The following is a 23,634-nucleotide window of genomic DNA, read 5'->3' as shown; positions in this document are numbered from 1 at the left end:
CCATCGCAGGAACGTCTCAGTATTATTTCAGCACAGTGGGGACACATTGATGAAAAGCTTTGAAACTGGACGCGTATTATCCAGCTGGATAATCTGCAATCTGTTCTACTTACACAAAACGTACCTGTCTTAAAGAATGTTGCCTTATTCTTTGTTTGTAATAGTTGTGACCTCTTCCAGTTCAGGCCAATCACATTGGGCTTGGCTTTGTGTCTTGCTCATGAATAGACCGCCTCAAGTCTGTGTGTTTTGTGATGATTCTAAACTACAAACCATTTCAAAATTGGGGGTCGACCTCCCATTTGAAGCCTCTTGCCCTCAATGGATTATTCAAAGCCACTTGTTTTCACCAAGGCTAATTGTACGGCCCCTGGCCATGGTCACATAATTTGACACAGATTGGAGCTAGAACATGGTACCTTCTGCGTTGCAGGGCCCAGTATCTAACATAGAAACAGAGAACGCTGGTAATACTCAGCGGATCAGGCAGCGTCTACGGAGAGAGAAACAGAGTCAACGTTACAGGCCGGTGGTCTTCCATCAGAACTGGAAAAAGTTAGAGGTGTAGCAGGGGTTTAACAAGGGTCAAAGAGCCAAAGGGAAATCCCGTCAGAGAGAAGAGCAGAACTTCTTCAAGATGGGCAATGTATCAGGTCAATGACCTTTGGCTTAGCATCTACTCTGGGCTGTGCCCAAGTTACCAGGGGTAAGTACCTTGAATCTCATTACATTGTGTTCAGTGAATAGGAGGTTATGGTGATGGGGGGGGGGGGCGATGAGGAGGGATGGGAGGAGGCTCATGTGGACCACCCACCCTTTCCTTCAACCATTGTGTGCCCCACCTGTGACAGAGACTGTAATTCCTGTATTGGACTGTACAGTCACCGAAGAACTCACTTTTAGAGTGGAAGCAAGTCTTCCTCGATTCCCAGGGACTGCCCATGATGTTGATGACACACCAACACGGAGCAGTTGGGCTGAATGGCCTGTGTCTGTGCTGATTCTATGTAGTCTAATCTTTTATGCACCAAACTAAAACAATCCAATATGGTTTTACTACTTAAAGAAAGAAAGACTTTCATTTATAGAGCGTCTTTCCCAACCACCGGACGTCCCAAAGCGCTTTACAGCCAATGAAGTACTTTTGGACTGTAGTAATGTAGGAAATGTGGCAGCCAATTTGTGCACAGCAAACTCCCACAGACAGCAATGTGATAATGACCAGATAATCTGTTTTTATTACGTGGATTGAGGGATAAATATTGGCCAGGTCACCAGGGATAACTCCCCTGCTCTTCTTCGAAATAGTGCCATGGGATTTTTTACATCCACCTGAGAGAGCAGACAGAGCCTTGATTTAATGTTTCATCCGAAAGACGGCGCCTTCAACAGTGCAGCGCTCCCTCAGTACTGCCCCTCCGACAGTGCAGCACTCCCTCAGTACTGCCCCTCCAACAGTGCGGCGCTCCCTCAGTACTGCCCCTCCGACAGTGCGGCGCTCCCTCAGCACTGCCCCTCCGACAGTGCGGCGCTCCCTCAGTACTGCCCCTCTGACAGTGCAGCACTCCCTCAGTACTGCCCCTCCGACAGTGCAGCACTCCCTCAGTACTGCCCCTCCGACAGTGCAGTAGTACTATACTGGAGTGTCAGCCTGCATTTATATGTTCCAGTTCCTGGAATGGGGCTTGAACCCACGACCTTCTGACTCAGAGGCGAGAGTGCTGCCCACTGAGCCACAGCTGACACTTAGTAATCAAATGATCTGCGCCTATATAAATATCTGAAATAAGTTAGCATTTAATTTTTTTTATACAGAAAGGAACATACGAGACAATCTCAATGCACTGTTAACAAATTCTGGTATCTAAGCAACACTTGACAACAACTGTGAGATGGACAGTTTGGGCAATCATAATCCAATTTGTAATGGGACCTCATTTGAAGAGGCCACAAATGGCTTATATGGGAAATGATGGGGGAGAATGTCACACTGCTGCAATAGGGGGACCCTTCTCAGGCTGGGGCAGTGTAGAGGGAGCTCTCCTCTTCATCTGGCTGTGCTGTGTGCATCCTTGATGCTGACACTGGGTGTCAGGAGCCAGACACGAGACTCCCAAAGTAAGTGCTCTACTCGGAACTCCTTCGCGGCAAACGAGCTAAAGGTGGGCAGAGGAAACGTTACAAGGGCACCCTCAAAGCCTCCCTGATAAAGTGCAACATCCCCACTGACACTTGGGAGTTCCTGGCCCAAGACCGCCCTAAGTGAAGGAAGTGCATCTGGGAGGGCGCTGAGCACCTCGAGTCTCACCGCCGAGAGCATGCAGAAATCAAGCGCAGGCAGCGGAAAGAACGTGTGGAAAACCAGTCCCACTCTCCCTTACCCTCAACGGCTATCTGTCCCACCTGTGACAGGGACTGTGGTTCTCGTATTGGGCTGTTCAGCCACCTAAGGACTCATTTTTAGAGCGGAAGCAAGTCTTCCTCTATTCCGAGGGACTGCCTATGATGATGATGGGAGCAGGAGGAGTTCCCTTCACTCGCACTAACACCCCTCATCTTGGGATGTTCAGCCCTACAGTCCCAAAAGGCCCAATTTCCTGTGCTGTTGGCACGTCGGAATTGGGCAGAAGAGTTGCTGCAATTCTCAGATTTCACAATAAGGGGTCGTCCATTTAGAACTGAAATGAGGAGGAATTTCTTCTCTCAGAGGGTCGTGAATCTGTGGAATTCTTTGCCCCAGAGAGCTATGGAGGCTGGGTCATTGAATATATTTAAGGTGGAGATAGACAGATTTTTGAACGATAAGGGAGTGAAGGGTTATGGGGAGCGGGCCGGGAAGTGGAGCTGAGCCCAAGATCAGATCAGCCATGATCTTATTGAATGGCGGAGCAGGCTCGAGGGGCTGAATAGCCGACTCCTGCTCCTATTTCTTACGTTCTTATTCTCTTCTGGACCTCTAGCTAAGGTTCCTTCTTCAGATCACTATCCAACAACCTGTTGTAGAAAGCGTAAGGTGGGCGGGTTTACCGTTGAACGAGATTGGTGCGTGGGGGGAGGGGATCGGTGTCGGGGGGGGAGGGGGCAGTAGGGATGGGGTCCAGGGCAAGCAGCTACCCCTCATATCGACACTGGCCGAGACCGGGAGGCATTTTAGCTCCCAGGAAACAGAAGGTTGTCAATAAAAAGTGGGGGAAAAGCTGGGAAAATCTATTTGAATGGTAAGCGAGCTACACGCCAGTCAAGGAATGTTAAGAATGTGGCAGAAACTGCGAATGAAGAGGTGCTGAGCATTTCTAAATGAGAACACGATGATGTTGGCGACGGTTGCCATTAGCAACGCCGAGCTTCAGATAATCCAAAACCCAGAACGTATGAATAATTAAACCTCTATTTAAGGTCTTTAGCACGTCAAAAAATTACTTAAAGTGCACCATTCGCAAAAAGAGGTTAGAACGTTTTGGCTGCGGGAAATGTTCGCACTCCCTCTATTGCCCCCGGATAAGCTACATGTGGGGTAGGATATCGAGGGATGTCCACATCAGATTTCCGTTGCCTTTTTGCGTTCACGTGTTAGGTCGGTGCTTTGGGCCATTCCACGGCAAGTGTTCAAATCAGCCGCCGATGCATTGGCAATTAACCCCATGGATTACACAGGATATACGGCACAGAAACAGGCCAATCGACACAACCAGTCCATGCCGGCGTTTATGCTCAACTTGTGTCTTTCCTCATCTAACTCTATCAGCACAATCCTCTATTCCCTTCAACCCCATATGCTTATCTAGCTTAATCTTAAATGCATAGGAACAGGTGGAGGCCATTCAGCCCCTCGGGCCTGTTCCACCATTCAATGAGACCAGGGCTGATCTGTGATCTAACTCCATATACCCGCATTTAGCCCATAATCCCTTAACACCGTTGGTTAGCAAAGAGCTATCAATCGCAGGTTTAAAATTAACAATTAAACAGCATCAAGTGCTGTTTGCTGAATAGGATGTATCTATACTATTCGCCTCTAACTACTACCTATGGCAGCCAGTTCCACATTTAAAAAGTACATGGATGTGCACTTGAAGTGCCGTAACCTACAGGGTTACGGACCAAGAATGGAAAGTGAGATTAGGCTGGGTAGCTCTTTGTCGGCCGGCGCGGACACAATGGGCTGAATGGCCTCCTTCCGTGCTGTAAATTTCTATGATTCTATGAGTCTCGCCACTCTCTGGGTAAAGAAGTTTCTTCTGAATTCCTTATTGGATTTCTTGGTGACTATCTTATCGTTTTGTTTTCGGATGAGACGTTAAACCGAGGCCCCGACTGCCCTCTAAGGTGGATGTAAAAGATCCCATGGCACTATTTCGAAGAAGAGCAGGGGAGTTCTCCCCGGTGTCCTGGGGCCAATATTTATCCCTCAATCAACATCACTAAAACAGATTATCTGGTTATTATCACATTGCTGTTTGTGGGAGCTTGCTGTGCACAAATTGGCTGCTGCGTTTCCCACATTACAACAGTGACTACAGTCCAAAAGTACCTCATTGGCTGTAAAGCACTTTGGGGACGTCCAGAGGTCATGAAAGGCGCTATATAAATGCAAGTCTTTTTTTTTTTCTTTCTTTGTTCTTCCCCACAAGTGGAAACATTCTCTCTCTCTATCCAATCTATCAAAATCTTTCATTATTTTAAAGACCTCTATTAGGTCACCTCTCAGCCTAAAATTTTCAATACCGAAGAGACCCAGCCTGTTCATCCTTTCCTGATAGGAACAACCTCACATTTCTGGCGTTACCCTTGTAAATCTTCTCCGCACCCTCTCCAGTGCTTCTTTTTATAATATGGCGACCAGAACTGTGCGCAGTGCTCCAAGTGCGGTCTAACCAAGGTTCGATACAGGTTTAGCATAACTGCCCTACTTTTCAATTCTATCCCTCGAGAAATAAACCCCAGTTCTTGGTTTGCTTTTCTTATGACCTTGCTAACCCGGATGGTGCATCTGCCTAATTTGCGGGCAGGAATAAAAGCAGCAAAACTAACCCAGGAGAGGAGGGAATAGAAGACGACTTTTCGCCCTGCAATGCTCGAGTGTGCCTCCTGGTGGGCTGATGAAGCAGTGACATTTATTGTTCATGGGGTGAGCTGGTGCAGACCTTGTGTGCAACACTCACCCAACGGAGGACGGTAGGATAGGGAATGGAGGGGAAAAAAAACATTTTTCTTGTTGCTTGGATACGACGTGTACACTTCATAGAACGATGCAGCACAGGAAGAGGCCATTCGGCCCATCGTGCCTGTGCCGGCTCTGTGAAAGAGCGAACCCATTAGTTACTCTCCCCCTGCTCTTTCCCCACAGCTCTGGAATTAATTTGTTTAATAATCGCTCGTGTGAAGCACCTTGGGACGTTTCAGTCTGTTAAAGGCGCTGTATTGACAGAGGGATTATTTGCAACAGTTTATAGAGTGTCCTGCTGCGCAGGCACTGGAGAGGGTAGTCTGGGTTCCACTCCCAACGTGCTGCACATGCGCAGACTCCTCCAGCCCGGAACCAGAAGTGGGGCCCGTATCGTGAGGAGCTGTGGCTTTGTGAGTCCGAGCCCAAACCTGCTGCCGAGCACGGCAATAGATCTCATTACATTTTTTACATTATTTGTGTGTCATGTGTTTGATTCATCCTGCAGCATTTGGGTCAATGACTATAGCCAGCTACGTGGGCTTTTGGGTTAGCTTTCAAAAAGCAACAAACCTGGGCTGGGGAGGGTGGGGGGAGTCAGGAATTTGGGCTGGGGGGGGGGGCAGGAAATTGGGCTGGGGGTGGTGAGGAACTTGGGCTGGGGGGGTGAGGAACTTGGGCTGGGGGGGGTGGGGGGAGTCAGGAATTTGGGCTGGGGGGGGGGCAGGAAATTGGGCTGGGGGGGGTGAGGAACTTGGGCTGGGGGGGTGAGGAACTTGGGCTGGGGGGGGGCAGGAACTTGGGCTGGGGGGGCAGGGCAGGAACTTGGGCTGGGGGTGGGGGAGCAGGAACTTGGGCTGGGGGGAGGGTTGGCAAGAACTTGGGCTGGGGGGGTGGCGAGAGCAGGAACTTGGGCTGGTGGTGGGGCTGGGGGGGGGAGCAGGAACTTGGGCTGGGACGGAGAGCTCTTTCCTGTCTGGAGTCGGCAGTCAGAATGGCTTGAATTACACTTTGCAAAGTCACGGAGAACTTGGGCTGGGTGTGTCTTATCCTCCAAGGGGACCAATCAGCAATCAGGTCATGTGATCAAGGGGATCCAATCAGAGCACGTTTCTGCTGGAAATAGGCACATCACCATTTTAATGCAAGTTGCTGCTGTTCAACGCAAATAAAACCGGTCGGTCCTAATATGGAGACTTCCGATAACACAACCCTTGCCGCAAATACAATCACAGAACGGCTACAGCACGGAAGGAGGCTATTTGGCCCGTTGAGCCCGTGCTGACTCTCAGCCAGTCCCACTACCCCGCCCTTTCCCCATAGCCCAGCACATTTTTTTATCCTTCAGATACTTATCCAATTCCCTTTTGAAAGCCACGATTGTGTCTGCCTCCACCATCCTTTCAGGCCGTGCATTCCGGATCCTAACCACTCGCTGCGCAGCAGAAGCCTTTGGTTCTTTGCCAATCACCTTAAATCTGTGTCCTCTGGTTCCCGACCCTTCCACCAATGGGAAGAGTTTCTCTCTCTCTACTCTGACCAGACCCCTCATGATTTTGAACACCTCGATCAAATCTCCTCTCAACCTTCTCTGCTCCAAGGAGAACAACCCCAGCTTCTCCAGTCTCTCCCCGTCACTGAAGTCCCACATCCCTGGGACCATTCTCATAAATCTCCTCTGCACCCTCTCTAAGGCCTTCACATCCTTCCTAAAGTGTGGCCCAGAATTGGACACAATACTCCAGTTGGGGCCGAACCCGTGTTTTATACAGGCTCATCATAATTTCTACACCTTTGTAGTGTCTGCTTGAACCAACAGATTTAAAACACTTTTATATTCACACCAGTCAACTTTATGACAAATTATTAAAATTCTGCTGTTTTCAGCGTATTAACTGAGGCAGTTCTGCGGAGAGAATGGAGTATGAAATTAGTTCCCAATAAACCTAAAAAATTTCTGCAAATGAGACCACTGATGGTAAAACATTTTACACAACTGTTCCCCATCATCAGAGGTTTCATGATATTTATATAACTAGCATACATTTAAATAAATTAAAGTTTTACTTTAAAGTGAGCATGTCAGACTGTGTTCCTGTACTATTTATGGCTCCCTCCTAAGCCAGGCTGCAGTGTGTATATAATCGGAGTGTGACAGAAGTACTGCAAACGAAATACTTTAATTTATATCGCACATTTCATGGCCACGGACGTCCCAAAGCGCTTTACAGCCAATGAAGTACTTTTTGAAGTGCAGTCATTGTTGTAATTTAAGAAATGCTGCACCCAATTTGTGCACAGCAAGCTCCCACAAACAGCAATGTGATAAATGAAAAGATCATCGGTTTTAGTCTTCTCCTTTCATACGGTAGTGGCAAATCAAACGTCAATATCCAAGTCAGATATCCAGGCCAAAGCTCCCGGTGTAACAGCGTGGGTATTTTGTAGGCTGCCTGTGAATTCCCTCTGAGGGCAGAGCTCGATGATGTGCTCCAGGGTCTGATTAGGAGCTCCACAGTCACATGATGGGGAGGCTTTAACCTTCCAGCTATGGAGAAGGTGGCACATTGACCGTGACCGGATCTGCACTGTCGGAGGGGCACTACTGAGGGAGTGCTGCACTGTCGGAGGGGCAGTACTGAGGGAGCGCCGCACTGTCGGAGGGGCAGTACTGAGGGAGCGCCGCACTGTCGGAGGGGCAGTACTGAGGGAGTGCCGCACTGTCGGAGGGGCAGTACTGAGGGAGTGCCGCACTGTCGGAGGGGCAGTACTGAGGGAGTGCCGCACTGTCGGAGGGGCAGTACTGAGGGAGTGCCGCACTGTCGGAGGGGCAGTACTGAGGGAGTGCCGCACTGTCGGAGGGGCAGATGAGATACTAACCCAAATCCTTGTCTGTCCTTTAAGGCACAAATTGGCTGCTGCTTTTCCCTACATTACAACAATGATTCCACCACGACCCCGCCGCTCCTGGGCCACGACCCCGCCGCTCCTGGGCCACGACCCCGCCGCTCCTGGGTCACGACCCCGCCGCTCCTGGGCCACGACCCCGCCGCTCCTGGGCCACGACCCCGCCGCTCCTGGGCCACGACCCCTCCGCTCCTGGGTCACGATCTCACATTGTTCCTTGGCCCTGACATTGTCGTTTCTCCGCAGCTCCTCCTGCACCTGGGTCCCGACCAATCAGATGGTCTCGTCCACGCTCCAATCTACAACTTTGGTGACGTCAACCCAATGGCCCTCCCAGAACAGCTCGCACTGCTTCCTGCGGTGGCTAGCTCCTGCATTTATCCCCGCCTGCCACTGATTGTGTTCTCTTGCTGGTCGGGTAGGTGCCACAGGTCGTGGTCGAGGAGCGGAGGGGTCGAGGAGCGGAGGGGTCGAGGAGCGGAGGGGTCGAGGAGGGAGGGGTCGTGGTCCAGGGGCGGAGGGGTCGTGGTCCAGGAGCGGAGGGGTCGAGGAGCGGAGGGGTTGGGGAGCGGAGGGGTCGGGTGCCAGGGAAGGTGATGCATGGGCCAGCAGAAAGGCCGTGAGGCTCACACTGCTGTAACGAGATAATGCATAGCTCCCTCTAGCTAGGAGGTATAGGGAGCTGTATTGAGAGAGAGGGTCCGTGAAGGAACGCCATCTTACGCTCCACATGGCTGTCTGAGATCTCCCAAATGAATAGGGTTAAGTTGAACTAAGAGTGTTCAAAGAGACTATAAAATACAACTACAACCTAGGAATTCCAAGGATAGTAGGAGTATATGTACACACTAGGCCTGTGCAGCAGAGCTGGTCTCCAGTCATAGAAACATAGAAACATAGAAAATAGGTGCAGGAGTAGGCCATTCGGCCCTTCGAGCCTGCACCGCCATTCAATGAGTTCATGGCTGAACATGCAACTTCAGTACCCCATTCCTGCTTTCTCACCATACCCCTTGATTCCCCTAGTAGTAAGGACTTCATCTAACTCCTTTTTGAATATATTTAGTGAATTGGCCTCAACAACTTTCTGTGGTAGAGAATTCCACAGGTTCACCACTCTCTGGGTGAAGAAATTTCTCCTCATCTCGGTCCTAAATGGCTTACCCCTTATCCTTAGACTGTGACCTCTGGTTCTGGACTTCCCTAACATTGGGAACATTCTTCCTGCATCTAACCTGTCTAACCCCGTCAGAATTTTAAATGTTTCTATGAGGTCCCCTCTCATTCTTCTGAACTCCAGTGAATACAAGCCCAGTTGATCCAGTCTTTTTTGATAGGTCAGTCCCGCCATCCCGGGAATCAGTCTGGTGAACCTTCGCTGCACTCCCTCAATAGCAAGAATGTCCTTCCTCAGGTTAGGAGACCAAAACTGTACACAATACTCCAGGTGTGGCCTCACCAAGGCCCTGTACAATTGTAGCAACACCTCCCTGCCCCTGCACTCAAATCCCCTCACTATGAAGGCCAACATGCCATTTGCTTTCTTAACCGCCTGCTGTACCTGCATGCCAACCTTCAATGACTGATGTACCATGACACCCAGGTCTCTTTGCACCTCCCCTTTTCCTAATCTGTCACCATTCAGATAATAGCCTGTCTCTCTGTTTTTACCACCAAAGTGGATAACCTCACATTTATCCACATTATACTTCATCTGCCATGCATTTGCCCACTTACCGAACCTATCCAAGTTGCTCTGCAGCCTCATAGCATCCTCCTTGCAGCTCACACTGCCACCCAACTTAGTGTCATCCGCAAATTTGGAGATACTACATTTAATCCCCTCGTCTAAATCATTAATGTACAGTGTAAACAGCTGGGGCCCCAGCACAGAACCTTGCGGTACCCCACTAGTCACTGCCTGCCATTCTGAAAAGTCCCCATTTACTCCTACTCTTTGCTTCCTGTCTGACAACCAGTTCTCAATCCATGTCAGCACACTACCCCCAATCCCATGTGCTTTAACTTTGCACATTAATCTCTTGTGTGGGACCTTGTCGAAAGCCTTCTGAAAGTCCAAATATACCACATCAACTGGTTCTCCCTTGTCCACTCTACTGGAAACATCCTCAAAAAATTCCAGAAGATTTGTCAAGCATGATTTCCCTTTCACAAATCCATGCTGACTTGGATCTATCATATTACCTCTTTCCAAATGCACTGCTATGACATCCTTAATAATTGATTCCATCATTTTACCCACTACCAATGTCAGGCTGACCGGTCTATAATTCCCTGTTTTCTCTCTCCCTCCTTTTTTAAAAAGTGGGGTTACATTGGCTACCCTCCACTCCATAGGAACTGATCCAGAGTCAATGGAATGTTGGAAAATGACTGTCAATGCATCCACTATTTCCAAGGCCACTTCCTTAAGTACTCTGGGATGCAGTCCATCAGGCCCTGGGGATTTATCGGCCTTCAATCCCATCAATTTCCCCAACACAATTTCCCGACTAATAAGGATTTCCCTCAGTTCCTCCTCCTTACTAGACCCTCCGACCCCTTTTATATCCGGAAGGTTGTTTGTGTCCTCCTCAGTGAATACCGAACCAAAGTACTTGTTCAATTGGTCCGCCATTTCTTTGTTCCCCGTTATGACTTCCCCTGATTCTGACTGCAGGGGACCTACGTTTGTCTTTACTAACCTTTTTCTCTTTACATATCTATAGATATAGAATCGTCCTGGTTAACCCTTGCCACTGGACCAAGACCTCGCTCTGTCAAGCCCGTGTGGTGGCTGGTGTGCAACGGTCACCCCACGTTAAAAAAATCCACCCACAGGCATCTTCCACCCTTCAGGATGGAGTTCAGGATCTGGAATATCAGGTCCTTCAAGTGTGGAAGTGGGTCATCGTCCACACAAGGGACTGCCTAATACCGTTATGTATGTAACTATGTAATACTTGCCACCAGAGGGCGCGGCTGTTGGAGTCTTAATGGTCACCTACACACACGTGCAGGGCCAGTATAAAAGGTTGTTGCCATGTTGTAATAAAGACTAAGGTCACACTAAGTTTGGCTCACAGTACTCAGCCTCGTGGAGTTCTTCTACACACAACAAATACTTTACTAAGCTACACAATGACTACACTTCTAAAAGTACTTCAGTAGCTGTAAAGTGTTTTGGGACCTCCTGCGGTTGTTAAAATCGGCTAAATTAATGCAACGATTTCTTTAGGTGATCCCAGTGAGAGTAGCAATGGGCTCGCAACGCTTGGTCTCAATGCATTTGCTTTCGGGAGGGGAAAAATCAGCCGGGATTCCTGCGGTTGATCACCATCCAGTCATCCTTTCTGGAAAGTGATCGCTGGATGATAACCAGGTCAGGCTTGGCTTGTGAGGATATGCAATAAAGACAGGAAGTTCACGAACGCTGTCCAGAAAAAAAATACTTTCATTCCAAGAGCAAATCAAAGCGCAATCTGGAAAAAAAACCATTGCACAATAACACAATTCTCAGGTTAAACGGAAAGCCAGGGCTCCCGGATGCCTCAGTTGGTCAACACGCTGCCCGGTTGTAAGGTGAATTGTTCAGGCCACGAAGCCACCAAATTAAATCGGGAGTCTGAGCTGATTTAGCTAATCGCAGGCCAGTGATAGGATGGCCTATGATGGCTGGCTGGGAGAACACACAGGAGCAGGAGGAGGCCATTCAGCCCCTCGAGCCTGTTACACAGGAACAGGAGGAGGCCATTCAGCCCCTCGAGCCTGTTACACAGGAACAGGAGGAGCCCATTCAGCCCCTCGAGCCTGTTACACAGGAACAGGAGGAGGCCATTCAGCCCCTCGAGCCTGTTACACAGGAACAGGAGGAGGCCATTCAGCCTCTCGAGCCTGTTACACAGGAACAGGAGGAGGCCATTCAGCCCCTCGAGCCTGTTACACAGGAACAGGAGGAGGCCATTCAGCCCCTCGAGCCTGTTACACAGGAACAGGAGGAGGCCATTCAGCCCCTCGAGCCTGTTACACAGGGACAGGAGGAGCCCATTCAGCCCCTCGAGCCTGTTGCCTGTTCCGCCATTCAATGAGATCACGGCTGATCTGTGACCTAACTCCATATACCCCGCCTTGGCTCCATATCCTTGGCCAGGAAATTCTATCTTGCTCAGATTTAATATGATTAATTGAGTTACCACCAAACCTTCCAAATCCGCGACCTCTACCACCTAGAGGGACAAGGGCAGCAGGCGCATGGGGACACCACCACCTCCACGTTCCCCTCCCAGTCACACACCATCCTGACTTGGAAAGATATCGGCCGTTCCTTCATCGTCGCTGGGTCACAATCCTGGAACTCCCTCCCTAACAGCACTGTGGGAGCACCTTCACCACACGGACTGCAGCGGTTCAAGATGGCGGCTCACCACCACCTTCTCAAGGGGCAATTAGGGATGGGCAATAAATGCCGGCCTTGCCAGCGACGCCCACATCCCAAGAACGAATTAACTAAATCTACTGCTATTTTGCGGGAGGGAGTTCCACACTTCAGGCATACTTTGGGTGAAGAAATATCTCAGAACTTGTCTCTTGAATGGCCCGGCTCTGGGGTTAGCTGGTGTTTATCTGCTCCTGCTCAATATACAGCGAGGGATCCTGGGAGCTGTGTGGGTGGGGGTCGCCCAGATCAAGATTTGGACTAGACTGTGGTGCCTTACCCGGGTGAATATCTTACTCCTTGGGCTTCCACAAAAGTGAAGACTTGCATTTCTATAGCACCTTTCAGGACCTCAGGACATCCCAAAGCACTTTGCAGGCAATGAAGTACTTTTAAAGTGTAGTCACTGTTGTAATGTGGGAAACGCAGCAGCCAATTTGCGCACAGCAAGCTCCCACAAACAGCAATGTGGTAATGAGTGGATAAACTTTTTTTTTAAGTGATTGAAGGAAAAATATCAGCCAGGACACCAAGGAGAACTCTATTTCGAAACAGTGCCATGGGATCTTTTACGTCCACCTGAGGGGGCAGACGGGGCCTCGGTTTAACGTCTCATCCGAAAGACGGCACCTCCGACAGTGCTGCACTCCCCCAGCACTGCACTGGGAGCGTCAGACTAAAGTATGGGGTCAACGCTCCTGAGTGGGACTTAAACCCACAATCCTGGCGGAGGAGCGTGAGTGCTGCCCACTGAGCCACTGCAGACACAAGGGCTGATGGCACGGGCAAGGTGCAGGAGAGCAGTCAGAACCCGTGGTAATGCAAGTCAGCATGATGCAGCCACTTCAACAGAGAAGGAAGAAAATAAATTGGAAGAAAAGATTTAGTGCACTCACGGAGATGGAGCCAATGTTGTGGATCCAGCAAGGACCAACATCAATCACCAGGCCACAGCACCACCAACTCATCAAATGCATCGATTCCTCACTGCAGGTGAGATTGCCTGGAACCTAGCAGCCTGGAATTTATAACTGCAACGTCTGCAGACAGCATCGGTAACATTTCTCTCTCCATTATTTTAACACAAGCATTAACTCTTTGGGTTTTTTGATGTTGGTTGAGGGATAAATATTGGCCAGGACACAGGGGATAATCCCCCTGCTCATTTTCGAAATAGTGTCGAGGATTCCCTTACATCCAACTCATTCCGTTTAATGTCTCATCTGAAAGATGTCCCCTCTGACAGTGCAGTGCTCCCTCAGTACTGCCCCTCCGACAGTGCGGCGCTCCCTCAGTACTGCCCCTCCGACAGTGCGGTGCTCCCACAGTACTGCCCCTCCGACAGTGCGGTGCTCCCACAGTACTGCCCCTCCGACAGTGCGGTGCTCCCACAGTACTGCCCCTCCGACAGTGCGGCGCTCCCTCAGTACTGCCCCTCCGACAGTGCGGCACTCCCTCAGTACTGCCCCTCCGACAATGCAGCGCTCCCTCAGTACTGCCCCTCCGACAGTGCGGCGCTCCCTCAGCACCGCCCCTCCGACAGTGCGGCAGTCCCTCAGTACTGCCCCTCCGACAGTACGGCGTTCCGTCAGTACTGCCCCTCCGACAGTGCGGCTCTCTCTCAGTACTGCCCCTCCGACAGTGCGGCGCTCCCTCAATACTGCCCCTCCGACAGTGCGGCTCTCTCTCAGTACTGCCCCTCCGACAGTGCGGCGCTCCCTCAATACTGCACTGGAGTGTCAGCCTGGAATTTCTAATCCTACCAGCTCCACAGGCTCTGGGGGGAGTGGGGGGGGGGAGGGTGAGTGTGGGGGTTGTTAAACTCATCTGGGTGCTAGAAAAAGGAGTATTTGTGCTTCTGCTGGCAGCTATACTCCTCGCTCAATGTTCCGATCCGTGGATTTGAAAAGATTGGGCATTAACCGAAGCACACAACGGGCGGGCGTGTGATAACCTCCGTGTAACGCAGCTGCCCAGGACAAATTTGTAGCTCTTAAAATATTTACTTACCCTTTATTATCCTTGAATTCTGCCCTCCTGAGCATCCCTGATTATAATCGCTCAACCATGGGTGACCGTGCCTTCTGTTGGACCCCAAGCTCTGGAACTCCCTGCCTAACCCTCTCTACCTCTCTTTCCTCCGTAAATCATACCTCTTTGACCAAGCTTTTGGTCACCTGCCTTAATTTCTCCTTATGCGGCTCGGTGTCAAATTCTTATCGCAGAATACTTCTGTGAAGCGCCTTGGGACTTTTTAACTACGTTAAAGGCGCTATATAAATACAACTTCTTGTGTTTGGTGTTTAAGTTGGCAGCATGCGGCGGCCCCTTTAATGAACCACTGGTTGGGCCGCCAATAACCCGGAACAAATGGGCGGGGCTTGCAAGCCTCCTCCGCCCAGCTGACGATGAACTTTGATTGGTCCTAACACCCTGGCGTTAGGACCGACGGTCCCGTGACCCAGTGCGGCCGCTTTACAATCGGAATATCCGCGCACGTGCGAGAAATTGAGTTGGCTGCTCAGCCTGTTCAAGCGACCACGCACCCAAACACAATTAGCGGGAACGTTGATCGGGACCGCGATTCGCAAATGTTCACGAGACCCAACGCCTGAGTCAGGCCTCCTGGACACGTGGGAGTTGCCAGCTGTAATATTGGGAGCGGGAAATAGCAGCCCATCATTTATCACCGTCCCCCAGCGCAAAGCGTCCCACCCAAGACACGGGCAGGCTGAGGTCCAAACCTTTGGTAAGCTTCAAACTGCCGCCAATATCTGCTGTGCCAAGTTTCACCTTCATCACTTTGCGTCAGCTGTGGCTCAGTGCGTAGCTCTCTCTCTCGCCTCGGAGTCAGAAGGTTATGGGTTCAAGTCCCACTCCATGAACTTGAGCACAAAAATCTAGTCTGCTCTGCACTAAAGTAAATGTTGGTCCCTTAGAAGATGAGAAGGGGGATTTAATAATGGGAAATGTGGAAATGGCTGAGACCTTAAACAATTATTTTGCTTCGGTCTTCACAGTGGAAGACACAAAAACCATGCCAAAAATTGCTGGTCACAGGAATGTGGGAAAGGAGGACCTTGAGACAATCACTATCACTAGGGGGGGTAGTGCTGGACAGGCTAATGGATCTCAAGGTAGACAAGTCCCCTGGTCCTGATGAAATGCATCCCAGGGTATTAAAAGAGATGGAAGTTATAGCAGATGCATTCGTTATAATCTACCAAAATTCTCTGGACTCTGGGGAGGTACCAGCAGATTGGAAAGCAGCTAATGTAACGCCTCTGTTTAAAAAAGGGGCAGACAAAAGGCAGGTAACTATAGGCCGGTTAGTTTAACATCTGTAGTGGGGAAAATGCTTGAAACTATCATAAAGGAAGAAATAGCAGGACATCTGGATAGGAATAGTGCAATCAAGTAGACGCAACATGGATTCATGAAGGGGAAATCATGTTTATCTAATTTACTGGAATTCTTTGAGGATATAACGAGCATGGTGGATAGAGGTGTACCGATGGATTCCAAAAGGCATTCGATAAGGTGCCACACAAAAGGTTACTGCAGAAGATAAAGGTATGCGGAGTCAGAGGAAATGTATTAGCATGGATAGAGAATTGGCTGGCTGACAGAAAGTAGAGAGTCGGGATAAATGGGTCCTTTTCGGGTTGGAAATCGGTGGTTAGTGGTGTGCCACAGGGATCGGTGCTGGGACCACAACTGTTTACAATATACATAGATGACCTGGAAGAGGGGACAGAGTGTAGTGTAACAACATTTGCAGATGACACAAAGATTAGTGGGAAAGCGGGTTGGGTAGAGGACACAGAGAGGCTGCAAAGAGATTTAGATAGGTTAAGCGAATGGGCTAAGGTTTGGCCGACGGAATACAATGTTGGAAAGTGTGAGGTCATCCACCTTGGAGAAAAAAAACAGTAAAAGGGAATATTATTTGAATGGGGAGAAAGTACAACATGCTGCGGTGCAGAGGGACCTGGGGGTCCTTGTGCATGAATCCCAAAAAGTTAGTTTGCAGGTGCAGCAGGTAATCAGGAAGGCGAATGCAATGTTGGCTTTCATTGCGAGAGGGATGGAGTACAAAAGCATGGAGGTCCTTCTGCAACTGTATAGAGTATTGGTGAGGCCGCACCTGGAGTACTGCGTGCAGTTTTGGTCACCATTCTTAAGGAAGGATATACTAGCTTTGGAGGGGGTACAGAGACGATTCACTAGGCTGATTCCGGAGATGAGGGGGTTACCTTATGATGATAGATTGAGTAGACTGGGTCTTTACTCGTTGGAGTTCAGAAGAATGAGGGGTGATCTTATAGAAACATTTAAAATAATGAAAGGGATAGACAAGATAGAGGCAGAGAGGTTGTTTCCACTGGTCGGGGAGACTAGAACTAGGGGGCACAGCCTCATAATACGGGGGAGCCAATTTAAAACCGAGTTGAGAAGGAATTTCTTCTCCCAGAGGGTTGTGAATCTGTGGAATTCTCTGCCCAAGGAAGCAGTTGAGGCTAGCTCATTGAATGTATTCAAATCACAGATAGATAGATTTTTAACCAATAAGGGAATTAAGGGTTACGGGGAGCGGGCGGGTAAGTGGAGCTGAGTCCACGGCCAGATCAGCCATGATCTTGTTGAATGGCGGAGCAGGCTCGAGGGGCTAGATGGCCTACTCCTGTTCCTAATTCTTATGTTCTTATGTGTTATGTTCTGTCGGAAGGGCAGTACTGAGGGAGTGCTGCACTGTCGGAGGGGCAGTACTGAGGGAGTGCTGCACTGTCGGAGGGGCAGTACTGAGGGAGTGCTGCACTGTCAGAGGGGCAGTGCTGAGGGAACACCGCACTGTCAGAGGGGCAGTACTGAGGGAGTGCTGCACTATCGGGAGGGGCAGTACTGAGGGAGTGCTGCACTGTCGGAGGGGCAGTGCTGAGGGAGTGCTGCACTGTCAGAGGGGCAGTGCTGAGGGAGCACTACACTGTGGAGGGGCAGTACTGAGGGAGTGCTGCACTGTCGGAGGAGCAGTACTGAGGGAGTGCTGCACTGTCGGAGGGGCAGTACTGAGGGAGCGCTGCACTGTCGGAGGTGCCGTCTTTCAGATGAGACATTAAACCGAGGCCCCGTCTGCTCTCTGAGGTGGATGTAAAAGATCCCATGGCACTATTTCGAAGAAGAGCAGGGGAGTTATCCCCAGTTTCCTGGGGCCAATATTTATCCCTTAAGCAACATAACAAAAACAGATTATCTGGTCATTATCACATTGCTGTGTGTGGGAGCTTGCTGTGTGCAAGTTGACTGCTGCATTTCCTACATTACAACAGTGACTACACTTCAAAAGTACTTCTTGGCTGTAAAGTGCTTTGAGACATCCGGTGCTTGTGAAAGGCGCTATATAAATGCAAGTCTTTCTTTTCTTTTTCAGCATAAAAGTGTTATATATGTGGACTTGTATTTACTCTGTACAGCCACCAGAGGGCTCATCCCCTGGAGTCCCAAGGGATCCCATAATCCATTGGGAGCACAGGTATTTTAGGAGGCTTCACAGGTTGGAGGGGCACTCTGGAGACCTGCAATGAAAGGCTAAGTTCACACTGTTCAGTCTGACTCTTTCTCCATTCATAACAAAAAGGATCTGCGTTAACATGGAGAAGACTCCAACCGCCTCTCACACTGATGCCTTGTTACAATCTCGGGTCTCAAATTCCCAGAAGTTGATCGAATTGGGACTTGTTTTAGCTCAGAAACTTTTATTTCTCTCCCCCTCCCCCACTCGCTGGACTGGTCACGTGTGGATCAAAGCGAGTGACACGTTTCCCGGCTTCCAGACAGGCTGGAATGTCTGCTTGGCACGGTGCGCGCTGGGAGAGCCATGGACTTGGCCTTCGATCGGTTGCTAACTAGGCTGGGGGCTCAGACTGGGCTAACGGTTACGCAGTGCCATCTCCCTCGAGCTCCCACTGCCCGATGTGCTCCCCGGGGCCGAATGAGGTTCTGACCACGGTGTTCCAACGCGTGCTCTTCTCCGTCTCTGCATCGGACGGATTTTGTTCAGCCTCTCTTTGCCGAATTGCATCGCTTTCATGAATTTTGATCCACACAAAGCCCCGCTTCATTGACATTTCAGGACCTGACAGGACCTTTCCCCCAGTCTGAAGGCACTACATTCGAAACCGATCCATCTGCCGTCACCTATTAATCTACCTATTCTAAGTCCGTGCCTTTCCCTACAGGCTGCTCACTAACTTTAGTTCGCGAGCTAGGCTCCCAGGCAGTGATTGGCCTCAGGGCCTTGTTCAGTGACCCACTGTAAGTGAAACGCTGTGTAGTTATTAATAATAACACAGCCTTATATGCAAGCTTAAAATACCAGCAGAAATTCCTAAACGTCAATCTAGTAACATGAACTGTTTGATTTAGCACTGGGTACTGACTCTGTCCAACAACTTCACTGCATCAAATTATCACCGTTTGTTTCAAACAGACTGGTTGTCAAAAGTTAGGTTGTTGCCCATGTTTTAGCTTTGTATCACGTATCTTCTCCAACATGGCAGGGTCAAGACCTGTATCATATATTAGCTATGGCCTCTCAACAGCACGAGAACGTTCTACATTGTTCGCCAACCATTTCACTCCTCGATCTCAATCAGGAGAATCTGCTGTTGCAGTGTTCAGAAAGAGTCACACTGAATTTTCCGATATTGCCTATCTCCTGATTGGGATGAAATGGCAGCTACTTGTTCTTGGAAGTCTTTCACCTTGGGCAGAGGGGCCGTGCACCATGGAGAAGGGCGACAGGAGCCAAGCAGCGGAGAAAATAGACGCATCCACCCTCTTCCCACAAAATTGCAGAATTAAAGCTTGTGTAGCAAGTCCCACTTCAAAGAGACTTGAGCACTAAATCTAAGCTGACACTCCCAGTGCAGTACTGAGGGAGCGCCGCACTGTCGGAGGGGCAGTACTGAGGGAGCATTGCACTGTCGGAGGAACAGTACTGAGGGAGTGCTGCACTGTCGGAGGGGCAGTACTGAGGGAGTGCTGCACTGTCGGAGGGGCAGTACTGAGGGAGTGCTCCACTGTCGGAGGGGCAGTACTGAGGGAGCGCCGCACTGTCGGAGGGGCAGTACTGAGGGAGCGCCGCACTGTCGGAGGGGCAGTACTAAGGGAGTGCCGCACTGTCGGAGGGGCAGTACTGAGGGAGTGCTGAACTGTCGGAGGGGCAGTACTGAGGGAGCGCCGCACTGTCGGAGGGGCAGTACTGAGGGTGCGCCGCACTGTCGGAGGGGCAGTACTGAGGGAGTGCTGCACTGTCGGAGGGGCAGTACTGAGGGAGCGCCGCACTGTCGGAGGGGCAGTACTGAGGGAGCGCCGCACTGTCGGAGGAGCAGTACTGAGGGAGCATTGCACTGTCGGAGGGGCAGTACTGAGGGAGCATTGCACTGTCGGAGGGGCAGTACTGAGGGAGCACTGCACTGTCGGAGGGGCGGTACTGAGGGAGTGCCGCACTGTTGGACGTGCAGTGCTGAGGGAACGTTGCACTGTCGGAGAGGCGGTACTGAGGGAGGGCAGCACTGTCGGAGGTGCAGTCTTTCGGATGAGATGTTAAACCGAGGCACCGTTTGCCCTCTCAGGTGCGTGTGAAAGATCCCACGGCCACTATTTCGAAGAAGAGCAGGGGAGTCCTCTCCGGTGTCCTGGCCAATATTTATCCCTCAACCAACATCACCAAAGAAACAGATTATTCGGTCATTATCACACTGCTGTTTGTGGGAGCTTGCTGTGTGCAAATTGGCTGCCGCGTTTCCCACATTACAACAGTAACTACACTCCAAAAATACTTCATTTGACTGTGAAGCACTTTGGGGCATCCTGAGGTTGTGAAAGGCACTATAGAAATGCACATCTTCCTCTCTTTCTTTTTGTATCTCTTTCCTACGGGCACCTTCCTGTAACGTATCCAGATCCTTCCGCTCACACAGGTACACCTCACCTGTCCCAGATCCTTCCGCTCACACAGGTACACCTCACCTGTCCCGGGTCCCTCCGCTCACACAGGTACACCTCACCTGTCCCAGATCCTTCCGCTCACACAGTTACACCTCACCTGTCCCGGGTCCCTCCGCTCACACAGGTACACCTCACCTGTCCCAGATCCTTCCGCTCACACAGGTACACCTCACCTGTCCCGGGTCCCTCCGCTCACACAGGTACACCTCACCTGTCCCAGATCCTTCCGCTCACACAGGTACACCTCACCTGTCCCAGATCCTTCCGCTCACACAGGTACACCTCACCTGTCCCAGGTCCTTCCACTCACACAGGTACACCTCACCTGTCCCAGGTCCTTCCGCTCACACAGGTACACCTCACCTGTCCCAGGTCCTTCCGCTCACACAGGTACACCTCACTTGTCCCAGGTCCTTCCGCTCACACAGGTACACCTCACCTGTCCCAGGTCCCTCCGCTCACACAGGTACACCTCACCTGTCCCGGGTCCCTCCGCTCACACAGGTACACCTCACCTGTCCCAGGTCCTTCCGCTCACACAGGTACACCTCACCTGTCCCGGGTCCTTCCGCTCACACAGGTACACCTCACCTGTCCCAGGTCCTTCCGCTCACACAGGTACACCTCACCTGTCCCAGGTCCCTCCGCTCACACAGGTACACCTCACCTGTCCCAGGTCCCTCCGCTCACACAGGTACACCTCACCTGTCCCAGGTCCCTCCGCTCACACAGGTGCACCTCACCTGTCCCTGGTCCCTCCGCTCACACAGGTACACCTCACCTGTCCCAGGTCCCTCCGCTCACACAGGTACACCTCACCTGTCCCAGGTCCCTCCACTCACACAGGTATACCTCACCTGTCCCAGGTCCCTCCGCTCACACAGGTACACCTCACCTGTCCCGGGTCCTTCCGCTCACACAGGTACACCTCACCTGTCCCAGGTCCCTCCGCTCACACAGGTACACCTCACCTGTCCCGGGTCCCTCCGCTCACACAGGTACACCTCACCTGTCCCGGGTCCTTCCGCTCACACAGGTACACCTCACCTGTCCCTGGTCCCTCCGCTCACACAGGTACACCTCACCTTTCCGCAGCTGTCGTCACTTTTCGCTGAAGGTATTTTATTCAATAAAGGTGCACAATGTGTTCGAGGCCATTCTATTAGTCAATCAGCATGCACAACAGAGAAACTGCTCTAATGGCCGATCAGCCCAAAATATTAAGCTAATTCCTATAACGGCTTATGCCAAATTTCCGAATGCTCTCAAACCTGTGCTCCTCAAAAGGGTGGCAGCCATGTTAAAGGACTGGCAGTGGAATTGTCAAGGCAGCTCTTGAGGTGGTAACATTAGGATGGGATCCAGGCCATGGGCCACAAGAGAGACTTGCATGGTTGATAATGAAGAAGAAAGCCGCAGACTGCAGGAAGATATCGATGAACTGGTCAGGTGGGCAGAACAGTGGCAAATGGAATTCAATCTGGAGAAGTGTGAGGTAATGCATTTGGGGAGGGTTAATAAGGCAAGGGGATAAACATTAACTGATAGGACACTAAGAAGTGTAGAGGAACAGAGGGACCTAAAAGGTAGCAAGCCAGGTAGATAAGGTGGTTAAGAAGGCATAAGGGAATACTTGCCTTTATTAGCCGAGGCATAGAATACAAGAGCAGGGAGGTTATGCTTGAACAGTATAAAACACTAGTTAGGCTACAGTTCGAGTACTGTGTGCAGTTCTGGTCACCTCATTACAGGAAAGATGTGATTGCACTGGAGAGGGTCGAGAGGAGATTTACGAGGATGTTACCAGGACTGGAGAATTTTAGCTATGAGGAACGATTGGATAGGCTGGGCTTGTTTTCTTTGGAACAGAGGAGGCTGAGGGGAGACCTGATTGAGGTGTATAAAAATATGAGGGGCCTGGATAGAGTGGATAGGACAGACCTGTTTCCCTTAGCAGAGGGGTCAACAACCAGGGGGCATAGATTTAAAGTAATTGGTAGGAGGTTTAGAGGGGATTTGTGGGGAATTTGTTTCACCCAGAGGGTGGTGGGGGTCTGGAACTCACTGCCTGAAAGGGTGGTAGAGGCAGAAACCCTCACCACATTTAAAAAGTACTTGGTTGTGCACTTGAAGTGCCGTAACCTGCAGGGCTATGGACCGAGAGCTGGAAAGTGGGATTAGGCTGGATAGCCTCTTGTTGGCCGACACGGACTCGATGGGCCGAAATGGTCTCCTTCCATGGTGTAAATTTCTATGAAAGACCAAAGGTAGTTCGACAGCCATCCAGTGAATTGCTAATAGATACTCTTATAATCCAAGGCACTTCAGAGGAACGTTATCAAACAAAATTTGACACCGAGCCACATAAGGAGATATTTAGAGCAGGTGAGGTAGGTTTAAAGGCTGAGGTAGGTCTTATAAGAGGAGCAAGAGGTGGAGAGGCGGACAGGTTTAGGGAGGGAGTTCCAGAACTTGGGGCCCAGGCAGCTGAAGGCACGGCCACCGATGGTGGAGCGATGGAAATCAGGGGATGTTCAAGAGACCAGAATTGGAGGAGCGCAGAGATCTCGGGGGGTTGTGGGGCTGGAGGAGGTTACAGAGATAGGGAGGGGCAAGGCCACGGAAGGATTTGAAAACCAGGATGAGAATTTTAAACTGGAGTCGTTGCTTAACCGGGAGCTGATGTAGGTCAGCGAGCTCAGGGTGAGCGGGACTTGGTGCGAGTTAGGACACGGGGCAGTGAGCACAGAGGGCGATGAGTGAGCGGGACTTGGAATTTTTTTTAAATCCTAAATCGGGATTTTGGGCTTTGATCTGGTGCAGGTTTAAATTTGAACAAGGTTGTCTCATTAGGTTTGTGAGCATGCCCAGTGAGGTCACATGGACTGCTCCTCCACGGAGTGTGAATGGAGAAAGGAAGTGATGTCCCAGGGTACTCTACAGGCTGTCAATCACTCGTCTCAGAGCGAGGGTAAAGCCTCAATAAAATAGCCACAAAAAACAAAGCCGTCCCCAGTAATTCCGAAAGACAAAGAGGGTTTTTTTTCTCTCCCCTGGAGCAGATATATTTAGAGAGAGGAAAAAAAAGGAGAGAGGGAGAGAGAGAGAGAGGAGTTCT

This window comes from Pristiophorus japonicus, chromosome 11, assembly GCF_044704955.1.
Source record: "Pristiophorus japonicus isolate sPriJap1 chromosome 11, sPriJap1.hap1, whole genome shotgun sequence".
Lineage (NCBI taxonomy): Eukaryota > Metazoa > Chordata > Chondrichthyes > Pristiophoridae > Pristiophorus > Pristiophorus japonicus.
Note: the sequence above shows the minus strand (reverse complement) of the source record.